Raw genomic sequence first — 17,310 nt, forward strand, 5'->3', positions numbered from 1 at the left:
AGGGATACTCCCCTCCCACACGAGGGATTTTTCTTTTAGACTTGAAGATGAAACATGGTAGTGCACACGTTTGGTAAAATATTGAATTGTTTCCATCAAAGAGTAAGAAAAATATAAAGTGGTATTCAGAGAAACGGGCAACGGGAGGGTATGGAAGGGGGATCAGCCGCCCCCCCCCCCCCACATGAGGGAGATTTTGCATTTTCAGACTTGATATTCAGACATCTGATACACCCTATTGGTGAATTATTAGATTTTTGTTTCCATCAGAAAGGAACAAAAATATATATATTCATGGAAGTGTGAGGTGGTATTGCCCCCTCCCACATAAGGGAGATTTTCGTATTTTCAGACTTGAAATTCAGAGATCTGGTGCCCCCCATTGGTGAAATATTCGATATTTGTTCTCTGTTAAAAAAAATAGGAAAAATGTATATTCAGGATAGTGTCGGGGAGGGGCGAGTGTGGGAGGAGAATATTCCTTCCCATACGATGGAGATTTTGGCATTTTCCAACTTGTAACTCAGAGACTTAGCGCACTCTTTTGGTGAAATATCTGTTTTTGTTTATATCATAAAAGTAAGAAAATATATATTTATGGAAATATGCGGGGGAGGTGTGGGAGATGATGCACCCTCCCACAAGAGGGAGATTTTTTTTTTTCAGACCTGAAAACCTCGGGTTTTATGGTGCACATTGTTGATGAAATACTAGATTTTTGTTTCTATTAAAAGTATAAGTAGAATAAAGACTAGTATATTCAAGGGCAAATCAAGGCAATGAGCTGGTGCAACGAAGATGTGGGAGGGGAAACCCCTTTCCACTGGAGGGAGTTCTTGCATTTTTATGATCGTCATTAAACGGCCTGTTGCACCCTTGGTGTTAGATCGAGAAAGTTTTCCATCCTCAAGGACTATTCTAGATAATTCATAGTCTCAGTATCCCCCAACCCCTCCAACACGAGGGAGCTTTTACACTTGAACTGAAATAAGGATGATTACATAATTTTCGCATATTTGATGGAATATTTGGGAATTGTTTATCAAAGGGGTACTTATTTATATCGGGGAACTGAGCGGCGGAAGGGTTAGGAATGGCATATCACCCACCAATATAAGGAAACTTTAGCATTTTGTAAGTGAAAGATCTGGTGCACACTTTTTAATGACATATTCGGAAATTTGTCAATCTCAAAAGTGAACAAAGTCTATGGAAAGGGGCCGAGCGAGGGACGTTTTGCATATTTATGATTGCAATTCAGTGATAAAGTGTATATACTTCAGAATGAATATTTGGACAATAATGATTATACAGGCCACCCCTCCCTTCCCCAAGAGCGGGGGGGGGGGGGGGGGGGATAAATCCAACTCAACCCATACCCATGTTGTGCACATTTAAGGTAAAGAGTCCGCTGGACCTTCTGAGTTTTTGAATCTCTAACATTATATTAAATTCATTTGTCTTTTGAAACAGGCTAAAAACAGCAATGTGTTGATAAAAACAAAATGGCGGTCATTTTCGAAACTAGTTGGTTTTCGGGAAGAACTCGTGTGGTTTTATTGGTACTTACGTGCTTCGTGAGCTCTGAATAAGTATTTTATTGGGTTCCTTAATGTCTCTATAATCAGACATTTAAGTGAGTATCAGGGTTACTTGAGAAAAACAGAAAATGGCGGCCATTTTAGACACCATTTTGGATTTCGGAAAGTGCTCAAGCGCTTTATGTGTGTTTCAGAATCTCTGAAAAAGTATTCTATTTGGTTTCTTGTGACTCAAAACGTATATTTCGACATCTGAAGTGTGCACAGGGTGAATCTACTTGCAAAGTTCTGAAAAAAAAGGAAATGGCGGCCATTTTGGACGCCATCTTGGATAGCGGCACTTGCGTGCTTCAACAACTCTTAATTTGTATTTGATTGACTTCTTTATGCTTCAAAACATATATATAGACTCTTAAATTTTGTATTTAGGATACTTGGTAGAAAAGTTATAAGAATTTTAAGAAATGGAGGCCATTTTGGACGCCATCTTGGATTGCAGAAAACGTTCAAAGAGGATTTATGAGGACTTTTAGTATGTTCTTCTAGACACATTCCTTGAGCTATCATGAAAAAAATCAGCTTGTTACAAGAAATGTCCAGGTTAAAACTAATACTCTTGGCCTAAGTGGTTTCTTCGTATCTCTCAAAAAGTTAAACGCTCAGTCCCCATCTCAACAAATAATATACCATCCCTTTAAGGGGAGGAGGAGGGGATGGGGTGCAATTATAACCTACTCAAGTGGAAACATTTGTAGTTTGGGCGGTCTAGGTAACGGCGGAGTTTCTGACATGAAATTGTCGCTGTTGTTGTTGTTGTTGTTGTTGTTGTTTTTGTTGTATCTGTTGTTGTTGTTGTTGCTCCTGCTGCTGTTTTAATGAGAACTGTTTCCATTTGTTAAGGCAGATTATTGGATACTTTGCCTATAATATGCAATAAGGTGGCTTTGGTCGGAGACCCCACCCCATACTGCACTCATAAAGGATCAAACACAGCCCGGCCCCTATTAAGCAATATCGTAACATTTATTTCCCCCTCTGGTCTACGTCTAAATATCAGACAAGATGAAAGAAAGTAAAAAACAACCTTCTGTTTAATGAACATCTGCTAGGTTTTTTTTTTCTCCTCGAAAAAAAAGAGTGTGCTTACCTTTTTGATAAGATGAAACAGCCAGGGTCATGATACTGCTGATTTCCCCGACAGTCATTTAGAGATATACCATACCAATGTCAGTTTGTGAGTAAGCGTATGGCTTGGAAATTTTTTAACCACATTCTAATGCTATTGCTTTATAGCAAAATTAATGACGTCTCATATCGTAATGATAGTGAGAATGCTGATTGCATATTAATATCATGGTTCTTTTTCAATTCATTTTCAATAATGCAAGATATAACGAATTCTTCCGTTTCTCTGCCAAATGTAGGCTCAACTTTTTTAACCGAAGTGATGTGGTAATAGTTTGAATCCTTGTAAGATGTTAGAATCCACCTTTTCTATGCTTCTTATTGGCTAGCAATCAGCTGAAATCGCTTGATGTACGTTGGAGACCATTCATCCTTGTGGATTTTCTTTTTCTTTTACTGTTTGCAATTGAAGGTGTTGAACAAAGATGGATGGATGAATGTGCGAAAGATAACATGGAAGTGATAACTATTAAAAATGTATATCAAAAATGGCAGCACATGAGATGATTGGGTGTGCGGGGAGGTAGATGGATTGGTCAGAGATTTGTTAGCATTTGTGGTGGCAAATTGTCGTTGTTTGTGTGTGTGTGTGTGTGTGTGTGTGTGTGTGTGTGTGTGTGATGGTTTCACGTTTTATTCACAGTAGCTCGCACTTCAATGTCAGATAACTGTGCGGAACAAACAAGATGTCTGACTGAGGGGAAAGAGGGGGGGGGGGTCTCTCCTTCTCACCCTCTCTCTCTGTTTGTGCGTGTTTGTGTGTGAGGGAAAAAGTCTAGCACATCTTTGTCATCCACAGCAAAGGTTACCGCTTGTGTTGATATGCACGGGTAACTGGAGTTAATCTCAGTCTTCGCTATTTAAAAACCGAAACACGCATGCTTATGCTCCCCCCTGATTTATATACTCATTTTGAATGATATTAAAATTCGCAAGCCAAGCCCAGGCATCGCGGCTCGAAGGAAGCTGGCAGGGCTCGGACTAGGCACTCTACCCTCGGTATCAATGCTCTATACCACCCTCACACAAAGTAGCACCGGTTATGGCACAGCCTGAATTCCACCAAACGAGGGCAGAGCTTGCGTTATCGTTGATAAGAAATTGTCAGGGATCATTAATTAATTAAGGATAAATAAATAAATAAATAAATAAATAAATAGATAAACAAATAAATAAACATATGAATAGATAAATGAATAAATAAATGAATATACATATATATATATATATATATATATATATATATATATATATGTAGTATATATATATATATATATATATATATATATATATATATATATATATGCAAAGACCGGGGTTCGATTCCCGGCAGAGACTAATTTTTCAACTTGTTCTCTTTTTCCAAAAAAGGAGGAAGAGTAAGAGAGATAATTATTCCAAGCTACGCACGCTCGCTCTTTTCTTTATATCATATACATCGTCTCCTTATATCGTCATATCTCACATATCTATATCTTCATATCTATCTATGGATACATATTTACATATTAATAGTATGTAAATATGAATGCATTTGTATTTATAATATTCATTATAACGATATGATGTATTTACATTATATATAGAGAAAAATAGATAAAGAGATAGATGGTAGATAGATTATAGATAGGTAGATCGATATAGATATATTCGTGTGGGCGTGTGGGTGTGTATATGTATATGAGTTCGTCGAGCACTTTGATTGATATTCAATCTCGTGGGTAGTTTTCATATAAACAGGTTGATGGAGAAGGGTTTGCGCATGGAGGTAGATTCACTGATGAAATTGCCATCTTGTCTTTTTTTTTTGTATTTGGTTTTTTTTTTTCTGGGGGGGGGGGGGGGCGGTGGGTGGCAGTGGGGGAAATCATCGTGCTTCACTTTCAGCCGCGCAAGTCTGGAGAGCAGTGCGGTGCAGGTAGCCGGCCCACCTCCCCGTGCGGGGCTGGACTCTATCTCGGAAGAATGACGAAAGAAATGAATCTTAATGACGAATAATGCATTCTAAATCAACGCAAAGGACCAAAAGAAAAGAAGTAAAGTAGCAGTAGGAGAGATGACGGGCAGTTATACTGTGGTCTTCGTTATCCCTGGTTGATGTGTTCATGAACTCCGCACTGAACTTTCTTGACATTTTGATGTAATTGTCCCCACTGCTCTACCTCTCTTCTTTCTCTACATCATTGTGTGTCACTTGGTAAAGGTCTGATGTTTGCCCATCTCTCCCTCTCTCTCGCTCTCCCTGGCTTCCACTTGCTCTTTTTTCGTCGTCTTTGACCGGCAATACGCAGGACATTATTGCACGTGACGTATACGTGGTCTGTATGTTATTGTACACCCCTTCCTCCATACCCCCTACCCCCCCCCCCCCCCCCACTCCTCTCCCGACAATATATTGCGTTGCTACACTTGCGCAATCAATAAGCGATGCACCGGCGATGCAACGATGTGTAATTATATGCCGCGCTTTCGACGTCTACTCATATTCGGGTTCGAGCTGCCTTTCGAAGTATGATACGTCGATGCAGAATAATGTTGCAGGGAACTAGTTTTCGTCGTAAACTAGTCGATACTGTCTAGAATAGATACTGAATGATTTTTTTTTTTTGGGGGGGGGGGGGCCGAGTCAAGTGTGGGTACGATCTCAAGATCTGAAGTCAAGGATCAAGGGGGAAGTCACGCAAGCACGCTAAAATTCTTCGTCTATTTCGCGAAGATTGCCTTGATTCACACGTGACAAGAGAAGGGACTTATATTGATCGCATCACATTTACCCTTCTATCCAACGATTGAATTAAGTATCATGAGCAAAGACGAGCATTTCAATTCAATTCAATTCAATCCATTTATTTTCATTCTTCTTTAAAAAAACAACACACAGCACAGAATAAATCAGGAATTATATCATAAAAATATATGCATTCGACTTTGCAAAGGATATATGATAGAGATAAAGATATGTATGCATACTGGCAAAAAATACAAAGTGATGCTTCAGTTAAGAGAAAAAGGTAGCACACATTACACATTCTTAGAGTATATATCTTAATCATTTTACAGAATATTTTTTTCAAAATATTATATTTCTCTATGTCTGTTTGCTGTATTCATATGTTTGAATGTTTGATGCCGTTAAATGAAAAAAGAAATACTGGTTACAACATCTCTCTTATTTAAACATGATTGCCACTTTTTTTTACACTCGATGCATGTTGTGCTTTAATTGCACGCTCGAACTAGCTAACCAAACACATAACGTGTCCCCTGCTCTGGACGATGTTGTTTACGGTATCCGCAAAGCAAATAATCAAATGTGTTTTTATTTTTGTACCAGCGATCACAGACAACAAGATGAACGACCAACAGACAAGACAGGAAGAGCGGGGGAGAGAGAGAGAGATTGAGAGCGGGAAATAGATGTATATAGAAAGATATATAGATAGAGGGAGATAGAGAGAGAGAAAGAGATGGAGAGACATATCAATAGAATAGGAGAGAGATAGAGATGAATATAAGCTGCCTTTAGCTAATTATATGGATAGACAGATATAAGTATGAACACAGAGGCAAGGGAGGAGATAAAATCATATGCCCAGCCATATCTACCGTAACAGGTGTTCAAGGCGTCCGCAAATCTATGCAAAAACTAAAAATAAAGCATATCAATGTAACTCTTGCAAAACGAACACAAGCTACACCGTCCTTCAATGAAGATATATCAGAGAATTGACATGCCGACGGTGGTAACAATAACTCGTTGATTGACCCTAATTTCGGCCTCGGGCAGAACGTTCTCCGATGAAATCGTGGTACTTGGTATATAAAGCTGCAGCAATGTCGATATACCACGAAAGCGACAAAAAGACAAGAGATATAGAAACGAAAAGCCAAATAAATGTAAAAAAGATACGGATAGATAGAGTGATCAGGAGAAGACAGAGACAGATAGGTAGATAGATAGATAGATAGATAGATAGATAGATAGATAGATAGATAGATAGATAGATAGAAAGATAGATAGATAGATAGGTAGATAGATAGATAGATAGATGAATGAATAGGTAGACATTTAGGTAGATAGATAGATAGATAGATAGATAGATAGGTAGACAGATAGGTAGATAGATTGACAGATAGATAGATTGATAAATAGATAGATTGATCATAGATAGATAGATAGATAGATTGATAGATAGGTAGAAAGATATGATATATATAGAAATATTTAGATTGATAGATAATAGATAGATAGATAGATAGACAGATAGATAGATCGATCAATAGATAGATAGATAGAGATAGAGAGACAGAGAAACAGGGAGGGAAAGAAAGAGAGAGAGTGAGGGGGGGGGGGGGGGGTGAGGGGGAGGAGAGAGAGGGAGAGAAAGAAAAGCTTGTGATTGTCGCCTATACATTGGAATCTGACGTGGCGCCCTCATTGATTGATTGGTGAAAGTGTTCTGGCTGCAGGCCTGCGTGTGGCATTCATGAATGTTTTCCATTGTGATCTTTCGTGCGAACTATAACACAGAGCATTTCGCCCGCCAAATTAGTTTTGCTTTGCGTGTTTGTCCAACGCTGCTCTCAGCTTTTTTGCTAGAGCTCTCCTCCTGAGGTTGCCAGTATAGGAATGTTTTTGTGAAAAGCATGACGATATAATGCGACTCGTGGACGTTTAAAGGGAAATTGCGATTACAGCCTGGGAGAATAGGAGCTATGTTGAAAGATGTGAAATTGACAGGTAGATGGAAAGATGAATAGATAGGTAGATAGATAGCTAGCTAGCTAGATAGATAGATAGATAAATAGATAGATAGATAGATAGATAGACAGATATATAGATAGATAGATAGATAGATAGACAGATAGATAGATAGATAGACAGATAGATAGATAGATAGCGGGTGGAATAGAGAAACGACTCATGGGTATAGAAAGTCAATTAGCTCGGCACATTTGAGAAACCACCCCTAGCATTGCCTAGCGTAAATTATTCAGGCATACGACATGCTGGCTGAATGATTGAAGTCACAAGAACTACTATACTGCGTAGAATAAATGTTAGCAGTGTGTGAATGACTTTCATGACTAATTTTCACCGCCAGGAAATAATCAATTATGTAACACTCATCGCTCTTCGCCTGGCAGTAAATAACCACTAGCGTCTAATGTCCATTCTGCGTTAATGAATGAGATACTTGTAACATTGTTGAGTTCTTGCATGACATCATTTGCATTGTTCTACTTTTCTACTTCTTACACGTATTCTATGACTGACTGCCGTATATAGAATCGAGAATTCAGAGAAGACTGACACTAAATATATCGGTACTCGAAATTTTCTTCATGCGAAGTCATTTTTTTCCTTCTTCATCAGTTTACAAAAATGGCAGAGAAGAATCATGACATCTTCACTCACGCAAAGAAAAAGACAAGAGAATACACGATATACAAAGACATATTTTTCAGATGTGTCGCCTGCGTTTGTTTTTTTCCCTTTGATATGTGTAATTCTACATCATGTTCAAGTTGGTCTTTACAAATCAAACAGAGTGGTAAAGGCTTCATCAAGATTGAACTTGGAGTAAGAACGTTTAAGATTTTAAAAACTGTGCTCGATTTCAAGAAAGAATAATATTAGGAACTACCCTACATGTAAATTGAGTATAGATTAATGATATCTGAGCGTTATCGTTCTCCAATTCAATTTCAATTCAATTCAATTATAGTTTATTTCCAATCATCGAAAATCAAAAAACATAGTACAAAGTATACATGTGATGAAATAATATTGTTCAAACGTTTGCAAAAGGTTCATGTAATATATATACGAGACAAATTATAGAACAACATATAACATATACAATATTTAGGAAAAAACACTGTATAAATACTTCGTGGGCGAGCGGAAAATAAATTCGATAATGGAAAATAATGATCCACTAAAAAGCAAAGCTTGTCGGACGTGGATCGCTAGATAAATAATGAGTAAATGATATACTATTCTCCCATTCGACCATATTAAGGAAATCTTCACTATTCTTTCCTATTTTGAATGAACTTAATTTGCTTCATTCTTTCGAATTTTTATGTATGTCCAATATCCTTCAGTAATTGGTCGCTTAAAGGGAAAAGGGCTAACGTCAAACAAAGTTGTGGTTTTCATGATACTTTTGGACACGAACTAATGAGTTGTGACCTGATGGCATAAGCTTAAAGGAGACCTCGGATAATTTTTCAGACTTTTACCTTTTAAGAACTATAAGTTAGTTAAACTGAGTACAGAGTTTCAGAATTTATAGTGATTGGGATGAGGAAAGAGAATGTTTTCAAAATTTATAACAAATTGCTATGAACAAGGATGATGACATGGCAACCTCACCATAAGAATAGTTGGGGCTCAAGGAAGCAGAACAAAAGAAGAAGGCATAAATTCTACACAGGTGAACTTGTTGAGCAAGCGGTATTGTAATGGAATTAAACTGCTACATTTCCGAAATATGTGAGGCTCTGATGTCGTCATCACTGTTCGGTGTAATTTGTTTAAGATTTTCAGTTATTGGTTTCTCAATTCAAGGACCACAATAAATTCCACGAATCTATACATGGAGCTGTCGATGTATGTACTACATGATGTGAAATTATGAAAATCGTCTGGAATGCCCCTTTAAGAGCATTATTTATATGCAGCTGCTACTAATGTTAGTACACTTGTATTAGATTAAAAATAGAAATGTACTAGGGGATAGGGAGATTTCACTTATGCGGACGGAAATTATGGCAAATAGATCTGTTGTATAAATCTACAGTTATCAAGATTATGCGACAATATCATTAAAAATCGGATAACTGTTAAACTCATTTATTGAGCACATAATCTTAATAGACGATAAGAAGACTAAGGATGGTGTTTTCCTCTCTACTGACGCCCACTTCGTTGTTGTTCTTTTTCATGTGGTAATCATTTACTTTCCTACGTAAATTACCCGATTGTGTTCACAAAATTGTGGCACTGCTCGAGCGTGACAGCACTGTTTAGATTCCCCATTCAGAAATCTACCATCCCAGTAAAGGGCAAGGTCGCTGATATGCTTGCAGGTCGAAGAATTTTGGAATAAAAATTGAATGATCACCAATCCATGCGTAAGAACAAAAAGGAGTGAGTTCGTTCGTGTATGTGTGTGTGTGTGTGTGTGTGGGTGGGTGTGTGTGCGCCGAGCACGACTATCAAAGAGACGTGGAGATAGACAAAACTGATAAAAATAGAACGGATAGAAGGGGTATCGATCAGCGTGACTATTGGTTGACGGGAGTCGTCACCGCCGTGACACGTGCGTGAAATGAGGAGAGGAAACTAGCCACCTGTCTCATCCCATGTCACAATGGGTCGTCTGACGGCTTCGCATCGATTACCCCGGCCATCACTAGTCCACCTCGTGACCTCCCCGATGACCTTGCATCTCACCTGAAGGTCACAAAAACCGAAATGTGAAAAAAGGGAAAAAATAAGAATAAAAAAAAGCGTCATCTCAGCAATCATTTTTTCCCTCTGTTTTAAAGGGATGGTATAGTGTTGGTGGAGATGAGGATTGAGCTTGTAACTTTTTTTTTTTGCGAGATATTGCAAAACCACTTGATGAAATGTTACAGAGCATACCATTCTAAGTTGAATTCAAAATTTATTTAATGGAAATCTGTTTTGAAATGGCCAAGATATTAAAAAAAAATAGTAAAACAAAGCGATCCTAATAAAAAATGGGTCCAAGCTTTTAATCAGATTGCTTTGTTTTGGATATCTCGACCATTTCAAAACCAATTTTCATCAAATAAACGTTGACGTGCTCTTCACATTTCACAAGAGGTTTCTCATTATCTCATCTAAAAAAAAGTTAGAAACGTAAAGCCAGGTCTCAATTTTTCATGAAACTATACCATCCCTTTAAATCACATGTGCGTTCAGTCTGTTTGGCAGAAAATTGCATAGGGTTGTCTGGGAAGGTTTCGACAATGTAGGAGATCAAGCGATCTTTTCTCTTTTTCTCTTATGCATATTAATGCAAATTCATGATAATTTATGAGAACACATAGGATTAAACAAAATTACTTTTATTTCATTTATCTCCCATGCCACGTCAGGTAAACGAGACGCATTTCAAACAGGGAATGCTTAACGTGAAAAGCAAAGCTATATCTATAATACGTCAGCCGGGCTGTATGGATGTAGACACACCAAACAATTTCCTCCGAACGATGTTGGATCAAAAAGGCGAGGATGTATTTTATCAAGCTATGGATTTGCTCTGTCTGGGGACTGGCAAGTAGTGTGCAAGGCATGAAAGAAAGTCAATCATAAGTGGATTAGCCGAATCTTCATCAGGATCTAACTCAATTCTGGCCTAGCGCGCACCGTTCGACCCGCCGCCAACCCTGTTGGCAGTCTGCGATGGCTGTACAGAAGCGGCCGATTTAGACCGAGGACTGAGTTGAACAAGCGGTGAACGTTGATATATATTCGGCACATGTCTTTTGGGCATGAATTGTAAGTGACGACAAAATGTTAGTTGACCTTGTACAGAAATATTGAGGAAACATGAGCTGACGATGATAATGATAGTGGCAATCTGGCATAATGATAATACTGATAACAATGATCATAGTAATGATGATCAGGATAATGATAACAATAAATGTAAAAGTGATGAGTAAGATAACGCAACTACTACTTATAAGAACATCAGAATTGATGATAAATGTAATTTTTATTTGCATCATTATAACTTCTATAGTACAATGATAGCACAACAATAATCATGTAATACAATAATAACCTAGAATATTCGTAGTGATTAGCAAAGAGAGAGAGAGAGAGAGAGAGAGAGAGAGAGAAGAAGGAAAAAGGAGGAAAAGAAAGAAAATACGGAAGCTTTACAATCGTCTCTGTAAAGGAAATAATGGAGTCAAAAATAATGTTTTCGAGGACGCCATCTGGTAAGCTACGATGGAAGACTAAATTATATGAGGCTGAAAGGATCGCGATTTTAGATTTTCGGTAACGCCTTACTCTTAAAGTCGCTATTCAATATTTCCAATAGAGGGCGTAACAGCATTCCTGTCACGTTTCACATACTTATCAAGGATACTTACTGGAACGACCTTAAAACAAGATACACTGATGACATGACGATAGACAGTGAATACAAAAATTACGAATCTGGAAAAAAATAAGTAAACGTGACAGAAATATCGATATGTTCTATAAAACCTCTATTTCTTTTTCTCTTGCTGTCTTTCGATATGTGTGTATACACATGTATTATATGTATGAATATGCATGATATCAATGTGTGTGAGTGTGTGTGTGTGTGTGCGTGTGTTTGTGTTTATTATCATGTTTCGGCATGTGTTGAAAAGGAGAGAAGATATAGAAGCGCACTAAGATAGAGATAAGCAAAGCAATTTTCTAGACACTAATGGAAATAGTGTTAGAAAAAAGACACCTTAATGGAAATAGTGTTAGAAAAAAAAAACCACGGACATCTTATTCTATACGCCATATGAAGTTTGAGATGTCGTAATTTATATTAATAAAAAAACTCTTCGAAAGAGCATTTTATGCATCACTCTTATAAAGTGACAAGAGATGTGCATTTTTCAACACAATAGATTTTCTGTCGTCATATATTTGAAGCACGGTATAGAGACCAATCCTACGTGTGTATTTACCAATCCAATTATGTTCAAACCTTTTTGCAAAGCGAGAGTCAACCCATGCCCCTCCCCCCTCAGAAAAAAAAATGCAGAAAAAAAGATGAAGAAATCATGCTGGAGGCGAGACTAGCAGGCGGTGCACCCAAGTGACCAAGACTTGAATTGACTCTGCACTCACTGATTGACATTAGGGTTTCACGTAATGGACCTGAGAGCTATTGTATGTCAGTCAATGTCGGAGCCAACAACATTACACAGTTATCATGAGAATTGCCAGTGGAGGGTGGTACGTATCGCAGTGAGAGTGAAGAGAGAGTTTATGAGTGTATGTGTGTGTGTGTAGACTTGTGTGTGTGTGTTTGTGTGTGTGTGTGACAGAGAGGGAGGGAGGGAGAGAGAGTTGCATTCTTATGCACCCAGCGCGCCGCCTTGGCGCATTGCACGTTGCAGTGATAACATTCCGTAATTGACGTTAATGGCCGTTTGGGTTTAAAAACATCTCCGTCACTCAAACCTCGGTCTCACGTGAGGCTTTATACCGTCTTCTTAATACATCTGAAGTTGAGACAGGTCCAGATGGGACCGGGGTAAGCGACTTGGTATTTACTTGTTTTGGGGAGCATTAATCTAAAGCATTAATCCATAAATATATGGGAATTATTTCCGTGTTTATATACGAGCTTTCTTAGGAGTCAGGGAGGGGCGCATTACTCGGCAAACAAAATGCATGATGGGACCACGAACAAACAGGCAGATGCATGAGTGAAGATATGCGCAAAATACTTGCGCACCGCACACACATACACACACACACACACACACACTTACATATGCTTTTGCACACAGTGGCAAAATACACACGAACACCATCACACACGGACAATTCGTAAAGCCACACAGGTTAGAGGATTCATGTGGATTAGAATGAATTAAGCGAATCTCTGCAAAGGAGAAAAGAGGGGATCATAACGTATTGAATTATAGTCTCCTATACGGTCCGCAAGTCATGTCTTCATTTATGTTGATAGGGGATGGCTGGAATCGCCGACATGCTCTAAGAGAAGACCTGAATGCATGTCCGATATAAGACCCTAGGAGCCAGCCAGGGAGCTCAACAATGATGATGATGATGATGATGATTGATAACATGACGATGATGATGACGATGATGACGATGATTGCTGACGATGATGATGATGATGATGATGATGATGGTGATGATGAGGGTGGTGGTGGTGGTGATTGTAATCTAAGTGATTCAATCATTGTTTCTCCCTTTTTGTTTTGTAGCAAGCAGAAACAAATACAAATGCAAAACTAATTTCATAATCATGGCTTAAGGGATAAAACATATTTTGTTATAATTCCTCATTTCATTTTAAAGAAAAAGTATGGTGTTGATATCATAATCATCTTTTATTTCGTAAAGAAGAAATACTGCTTTCAAAGCTAGGGTACACTCCTTTATGTTATCACTGAGCGCTACAGCCAATATAGTACACCGTGCACTTCTAGATACTCATTATTACATCTGGGTTACTAGGAACATCGTTTATATAAAGTAATCTGGCGAAATGAACGGACATGGCTGGAATCGAACTCGAAAAATCCGCAGGTTCAAGAGTCAAGAACACTTTCTCCGCAAAATTAGGATTGGATCGAGATCAATGCAGGAAATGCAGCTATAGGCATCAATGGAGGCACTTTTTTATGCCTTCTTCTCAATACCAGTCCACACCAACCTATTGTACAAACAAGCTTTACAGGCTCTTCATACTTGCAGTGTGCCTCTGACGAAATCATCAACAGGAGGAAAAAACAACAACAGCAAAAGCACAAAACAAAACAAAACAAAACCTAACCCAACATTGTGGGAAGAGGGTTGAGGAAAATGAATAAAATAGTTGCAGGGCAAATACAAAATAAACATTAAAGAGGCAAAAAGACAAAAGAGATATAGAGAGAAATGCAGAAGAAGATAAAGAGAGAAAAAAAAAGGGAAGAAGGGAGAGATATAGATATAGCCAGAGGAAAAGAGAGGAGAAAGGGTGCAATAACCGTTAAAACTGAAACAAATGACGTACATTTTGCCCCAAACCAAAGGAATGGCAATGCCTCCCACGAAAGCTGTTTATCAATTTAGCGTAAACCAGCATCAGCAACGAGGCAAAAACCTCGCAATTGTTAGAATGTCGTGTGCTATTTCAATAGTCATAAACAATGTACCCTTTAAGAAACAATGTCAGCTATGTCATATCATCGCATCTCTCGATGGTGTTGTTCGAGGGAGAGATATTCTGGTTCAAGGACAGATCAGTGACGTTGAACAACAGCTAGGGGAGATTCATATCTCCCTTCCTCGGGTCACGTGACGCGCACTTACTGACGCATTTGAGGCGGGAAAAAAATGGCGCACAAAGTTGAGGCCCGGTTGTCTGTCTTTATACGAGGTAAATGCTACTGTTGTTCAAACCACTGATTGTATCTTAGTCATGGTTTTGCTTTGCTTGTTGTCCGTGGAGCCGTACAAAAGTCATCGTCGATAACCTATTGTAGCGGCTAAATTACAAAAACCCATGCACGCACTGAGAGAAGCGCAAGTACAAGTGTATGTCATAAGTCACCAAAATGCAGATCGCAAAAAGAATTATTCTTTTTACACAATCTCACTTTCTTGTTGTTGCAGTCCCTTCAGTATCCCTCATATCTGCCAACATATCTGCGCCTTGAATTTCTTCCGTTGTGCCGTGGAGCTTTTGATCACGACCAAAATTGAATGTTGCTGTAAGACTTGGCAATAAACGCATGAGTAATATGACTAGTTGTGTGTTATAGGGCTCGTATAGTTTGGTTGAGACCTAACTTCAGGTTTTTAACATTTTTGGGTGAGATAATGAGAAACCTCTTATGAAATATGAAAGAGCATGTAATTCCAAGAGGAATTCAACGTTTATTTGATGAAAATTGGTTAAGAAATGGCTGAGATACCCAAAACAGAGCAATACTGATAAAATGTGGGACCCACATTTTATTACGATCGCTTTGTTTTACTTTGTTTTTAGATGTCTCAGCCATTCCAAAACCGATTTTTGTCAAACAAATTTTGAATTCCTCTTAGAATGGCATGCTTTGTACCATTTCATAAGTGGTTTCTTGGTATCTCGCAAAAAGTTTAAAGCCAAATCCTCAGTTCCACCAATACTGTACCATCCCTTTAAGCGATCACCTCCTTGGTATTTCATGACTCAGAAAAAAAGTGTTTGTTAAGTGAAAAAAATATCCTCCTATCACAGCAATAACTTTGAAGGTCTTGAGCTAACAGTATTCACTTTCAATCAGATATTTTGTTTGTTGTTACCATGAGGCACCGTAAAAATGTATAGACTGTTACCACCATTTGATCATAAATTTTATTAAGGATAAAAAGATCACCCAGGAAGTTATCCCCTTTCTCCAACACACATACACACATTCATACTTTTAAATGGTATGACGCTTTGGTACCTTCATCTCAATGGTCGCCAACGCGAAAGGAAAAAAAAAATTAACTGCAGTCTAAATCTGAATAAAAGAAATGCACCTTGAGAGCGCCAACAAAGGATGCATGCTACATATTCAAATTATTTATGTGTTTCTTGGTGAGGTATGGTCGAGGACACAACAGTTTGGCTTCTAAAATGGCTTCTAAAATAAGAAACTTTTCACCATCATATCTTAGATTATTGTCATTAGAGCAACACGACAGCAACATCTACTTAGAAATGATATGAATATATATTGCAGGCTTGCAGCGAACCGAAAATAAAACGTTTTATTAGTCACGTTGGAAGCAATCTCGTTATTACGCGGTTACAACTTTCATCACCCTAATGGAAATGCCTGCAACCGAAGTGGGCTAATTGTAACTAGGGGCAACATATGCAGTGACGGCTCATCAATCGCGTATTATCCAAAAATCTTCGTTAGCGTCTTGACACTATCTCCTCTCTGAAGAGATTGCAAATGCATACGAACGCACACGCACGTACGTGTGTGTGTGTATGTGTGTGTGTGTGTGTGTGTGTGTGTGTGTGTTTGTTTGTTTTGCTTGTATATAATCCAAAGAACACTTGCACAAATGCAAGAAGCACGCTCATCTGCTTTCAGCAGTGTCATCCACGACGCATTGCAGTACGTAGTGGGGTCAACACTTTAATGTACCAAAGCCATCCCAATACGTTGACATCTAACAAAGATCAATCGGGTAATGCAAGGTTACGTACCGCGTGAATAGGAATTCTATGCAGCTTTAGAATTTGGAACGTGCGTACCTCGGAAAATGGTCCAGAAATAATGCGTAACGTGCTAAGACCGACAACTGGCGGAGGGCAGGCTGTTAACTTGCTCTCCAGGGGGTAATTGTATCGAAAAAGGGGTTTAAAAGAGAGTGGGAATGGGGTGCGATTAACAGGTTGGACTGACCCACCAAGGGGATGGATATCACCTATACAACTTGCCCATAGATATGCTGGCAAGAGGTGTTAATGATATGTGAAAGAAAATAATGGGGGGGGGGTGGAGTAACCCTTGGGTTTTCATTGCCGTGACTGGTGAAACGAAGATCTATTCGTCATTGAATGGATGTTGGTTGGTAGAGATCACTGTGGAAGACTGCTGAATTAATTTTAATGGACGAGGCAATTTTCATTCATCACAAAGCAATATCATTTCTCACGTAGATAATGTAAATGGTTATGAAGGGAAATGTTTTAAGTACTCTACTACATGAATAAACAAAACAGAGGATTCAAGAATAGACGTGTTTGATAATATGTGCGATGTACAGTATCATGTGTATATATGTGTGTTGTGTGTCTTGTATTACGTGCGCTTGCCT

Source organism: Diadema antillarum, unplaced genomic scaffold (genome assembly GCF_040938485.1).
Source record: "Diadema antillarum isolate AM-2024a unplaced genomic scaffold, OU_Dant_1.0 seq00001230_RagTag, whole genome shotgun sequence".
Classification (NCBI taxonomy): domain Eukaryota; kingdom Metazoa; phylum Echinodermata; class Echinoidea; order Diadematoida; family Diadematidae; genus Diadema; species Diadema antillarum.